Consider the following 5,338-nt stretch of genomic DNA (forward strand, 5'->3'; position numbering starts at 1 on the left):
TGGAGGTATCTACAGACATGCAAATGTGAGTAGATCAATAGGTAATGCTACGGCAGGAAAGTAACAGCGCTTCATGCAGTCATGCCAGTGGCCACATGACCTTTGAGGTGTCTATGGACATGCAAATGTGAGTAGATCGATAGGTACTGCACCGGTGGGAAGGTAACAGCGCTTCATGCAGTCATGCCACAGGCCACATGGCCTTGGATGTGTCTATGGACATGCAAATGTGAGTAGATCAATAGGTACTGCTCCGGCAACAGCGCTTCATGCAGTCATGCCAGTGGCCACATGGCCTTGGAGGTGTCTATGGACAAGCAAATGTGAGTAGATCAATAGGTACTGCTCCGGCGGGACGGTAACAGCACTTCATGCAGTCATGCCAGTGGCCACATGGCCTTGGAGGTATCTACAGATATGGAAATGTGAGTAGATCAATAGGTACTGCTCCGGCAGGAAGGTAACAGCGCTTCATGCAGTCATGTCAGTGGCCACATGGCCTTGGAGGTATCTACAGACATGCAAATGTGAGTAGATCAATAGGTACTGCTACGGCAGGAAAGTAACAGCGCTTCATGCAGTCATGCCAGTGGCCACATGACCTTGGAGGTGTCTATGGACATGCAAATGTGAGTAGATCGATAGGTACTGCACCGGTGGGAAGGTAACAGCGCTTCATGCAGTCATGCCACAGGCCACATGGCCTTGGATGTGTCTATGGACATGCAAATGTGAGTAGATCAATAGGTACTGCTCCGGCAACAGCGCTTCATGCAGTCATGCCAGTGGCCACATGGCCTTGGAGGTGTCTATGGACATGCAAATGTGAGTAGATCAATAGGTACTGCTCCGGTGGGACGGTAACAGCGCTTCACGCAGTCATGCCAGTGGCCACATGACCTTGGAGGTGTCTATGGACAATGCCGGCTCTTCGACTTAGAAATGGAGATGAGCACCAACCCTCAGAGTTGGACACAACTTTACCTACCTACCTTGACCTACCCCATTAATACTTAACAGAAATGATAATCAAAATTATAATTAAACTAGCTGTGCCCGGCCATGCGTTGCTGTGGCTAGGACTTAATTTTCCTTTTCTTTTTGTTGTATGAACGTAGAGGCGTGGATGAGAGGTTGTGCTGTCAATTTTCAAGGTTGTGGGGCGTTTAGTTTAGTTGTTTTGTCCGGTGCCGTGATGCCATTACCCTTTTATATATATAGAAGACTAGCTGTGCCCGGCCACGCGTTGCTGTGGCAAAGTGGTGGTGGTATTGGTTAAAAATTGTTGTGCAATTTTTATTTGACGTTATTTGTATTTTTTTTAATTAATTTTATTGTAAGTTATCTTTTTATTTATTATATTTTATTATTTTCTTGTATTAGTTTTAGTTATTTTCTGTTATTATAGTACAGTAGAGTCTCACTAATCCAAGCCTCGCTTGTCCAAGCCTCTGGATAATCCAAGCCATTTTTGTAGTCAATGTTTCCAATATATCGTGATATTTTGGTGCTAAATTCGTAAATACAGTAATTACTACATAGCATTGCTGCGTATTGAACTACTTTTTCTGTCAAATTTGTTGTATAACATGAAGTTTTGGTGCTTAATTTGTAAAATCATAACCTAATTTGATGTTTAATAGGCTTTTCCTTGATCAGTCCTTATAATCCAAGATATTCGCTTATCCAAGCTTCTGCCGGCCCGTTTAGCTTGAATTAGTGAGACTCTTCTGTATTTTATTGTATTAATTTTTAGTGTTTTAAATTATTTTTGATTGGGTTGCTAGGAGACCAAGTTGGAGGAGCTTAGCCTTCTAACTGGCAGCAATTGGATAAAAGCAATTATTCCTCTCTCTCTAATTAGGACTTTATTTTTCTTTTCTTTTTGTTGTATCAACCGAGAGGCGTGGATGATGGGTTGTGTTGTCAACTTTCGAGGTTGTGGGGCGTTTAGTTTAGTTGTTTCGTCCGGTGCCGTGATGCCATTACCCTTTTATATATATAGATATTTGTAAATCGCCTAGCAGGTGCCTTTCGACAAGAGGAAAACGCCTATCTGTGTAAACAGATGAACTCAAGACTTATTGCAATCAGAGCACAAACACAATACACACCACATACAGGACAAAAAACCCAAATGTGCCTTTTGGAGCCAAAATTAATATAAGAGCCAGTCTTCTTTCCTCTTTCTCTCTCTTTCCTCCTCCTCTCAAAGCACAAAGGCTCGGGAAGCCAAGCCACACAGACAGGCTGAGAAGATGTAATTAAAAGGCCTCAACTGAGCAGCCAGCGCCCTTGATCTGCAGGGAGATTACAGCCTCTCCCTTTTTGGAACAAAGTTCCAATTTGTCCCTTTTTTTTGTGGTCTGGAGAGGTTTACTCTCTCTCCGCAAGTGGGAGCCCGAGCACAACCGTCGGTCGTTCCGCAACCTGTGAGAGGAGTTCCATCAGGAAGGCTGCGTTCTAGGCATGTCCGAACGATGAAAAAAATGTTTCATGTAGGTTCCAATTTCCTGGCACCCTCGCCAGCATTTTTCATTATTATTCTTATTCATAACTAGCTTGGAGCCCCGGCGATGCCCGGGTCATTTGAGAAAGGCCTTGTTTGCCTGTGTTCCAAGTGTAGCCTATATCCAATGTCAGCTGGGTTCAGTGGGTGCGGGTGAGCTCCAACTCCCATATGCAAGTCCCATCGTCCAGTGTCCACCCCCCTCCAAACAGAGCCAGTATGTAGAATAGGTCATGAGGGCTCCATGTACCATGTTTGGTCTTGATCAGTCATTTGTGCGGGTCGCGGTGCTCTCAGGAAGTGAGTGAAGGTATTGGAAGTCCCATCGTCCTCCAAACTGCACCTGGGTGTAGAGTGAGTCATGGGTGTTGTTTGTTTGAAGTTTGGTCTTGATGAGACATTGATGGGGTGACAGTGGTCTCGGGAAGTGAATGAATATACTACAAGTCCCATCATCCAAGGTCCAAGCTCTTTCAAACCTCACCAAGATGTACAGTGGGCCATGGTGGCTCTATGTGCCAAGTTTGGTCTTGATCAGTCATTGGTGGGGGTCACAGTAGTCCCAGGAAGTGAGTGAAGATATTGTAAGTCCCATCATCCACGGTCCCTCCTCCCCCAAACTGCACCAGGATGTAAAGTGGGCTATCCTGTATGTGCGTGTCAAGTTTGATACAGTTTTGTCATTCATGGGCATCACAGTGGTTTGTGGGAGGTGAAGTGGATGAATGTACTGCAAATCCCATAATCCTTGGTCCACCCTCCGTCAAACGGCTGCAGCATGTGAAGTGTGTCATTTGGGATATGTGTGCCTGGTTTGGTTCAGTTGTGTGATTTGTGGCAGTTGCTGTGGTCTCAAGAAGTGAGGGAAGCTACTGCAAATCCCATCATCCTTGGTCCATCCTGCCCCAATATACATCAGGACGTAAAGGGGGCCACAGGAGTTCTGTGTGCCAAGTTTGGTCCATTTCTATCATTGGTGGGCATTGCAGTAGTCTGTGGGAGTGAAAGTGTTTGAAAGTACTGCAAATCCCATCATCTGTGGTCCATCCTCCCCCAAATGGCAGCAGGTCATCAAGTGCATCGTGGGGATGAAGTGGGCCAAGTTTGGTGCAGATCCCTCATTCCTGTTGGTCTCAGTGGCCTGGGATAGTGGCGGCCAATCAAAACGCGAGCACATATTCCGCCAGGCCAATCAAAACGCTGATACATACTCCGATTTCACTTTTATTATATATATAGATATAGATATAGGTATAGATATTTAACCTTCTTGGTGTTAAATACCACTTCCAAATTAGTTTGTAATAATTTTCTTTTATTCTTTTATGCATATGTGGTGGGATTGTAAACATGTAAAAGGTTTTTGGGAATTGGTCATAAGGGAAATAGAAAATATTATGAATATAAAAATTAGAAGGAATCCAGTGGAAATATTACTTTTAATTAAAAAAGAGGATGAGAAAGATAAGAGGGAAAAAATTCAATAGACATGCTATTAACAGCAGCCAGATTACTAATTGCAAAATATTGGAAAGGAGAAATGAAAATACAAATTAATGAATGGTATAAAGAAGTTTGGCGAATGGCACTGAATGACAAGCTAACATCAAATTTAAAAGTAAAGAAGGGATTATGGGAAAAAAATGATTTTGAAAGTATTTGGAGAAAATTTCTAGAAAAATTATTGGAAAAAGAAGATGGGAATTTACCTCCAAATAAAGAATTGAACTTTTGGTGGGACTACAGAAGAAGAGATGGCTCTGGGGAAGGGGAGCACAGGGGTGAATGTAAATAAAAGAGGGGAAAATGTATAGAATATGTTTATATAATTGTAACTTTTTCTCAATAATAACAATAAAAATATTTTTTTTAATGTTTCAATTCTCGTTTCTAAAGTAGGGGCCGCTGGCGCTTCGATATAGAAAGTATTTCCAATTTTTTTCACCCAAAAATTTCGGATATTTCTGAAAATTTGTAACGATTCTAAATGTTTCTAAAATGCGTGTCCGCCCCACAAAAAAAGGAACCGAGGGGGGGGGGGGACTTTTACAGGGCTCTCTCGCCCTCATTTCTTGAGCTATCCTCATCAAATTTGCAAGTTGTGCAAAGATACTTTGAAAACTAGAAATTCCCTTGCTATATTTGTAAGCAAGAAGGACACTAGACATCAATGGTGTCTCTGGCTATGTAATCCCACAAGCCTCAACCCAATGCCTTCAATTAGAAATAGACCAAGCAATGCCCTGGCAAGGAGTGCAAAGATACTTTGAAAACTAGAAATTCCCTTGCTAAGAGAAAGAACCAGCAACAAAACCCTAACCCTTTCTCCAAACCCCTCTGTGGGAACAGCCAGACTGGGCCACTTCACCCTCTCCATCCAGACACGAGGCTTGCTTGCTCTCCATTCGCAGCAACGGAGACCAGACCACCACCCTCTCCGCGCAAAACCCAGCCCAGAATGGCTCGAGGCGAAGCTTCTGATTGGCCGGGGAGTGGCAGCCATGTTAGGCTGCGCTAAGCTCCCATTCAAAAAATTTTTAAAAATATATTTTAAAAAATATATTAAAAAAACATTTGAGGGGGGAAGAAAATTAATGAAACATTAAGAGACAATTAGAGCATGGGCCAACAATGGTTCGAATTACATTGCTGGTTGCGCTGTGAGACAATGTCTCGGAATGCGTATCAAAAAGTGAGAACAATCCGAAATAATTCCGATATACGATTCGAAACGATTTTTTGGACATGTCTACTGTGTTCAGCCTCGTCCCGTCCCACCCTCCAAGACGTAAACATCCTTCGGGAAGGACACACAGAAGAAACACTTGG

The sequence above is a fragment of the Anolis carolinensis genome, unplaced genomic scaffold (genome assembly GCF_035594765.1).
Source record: "Anolis carolinensis isolate JA03-04 unplaced genomic scaffold, rAnoCar3.1.pri scaffold_7, whole genome shotgun sequence".
Classification (NCBI taxonomy): domain Eukaryota; kingdom Metazoa; phylum Chordata; class Lepidosauria; order Squamata; family Dactyloidae; genus Anolis; species Anolis carolinensis.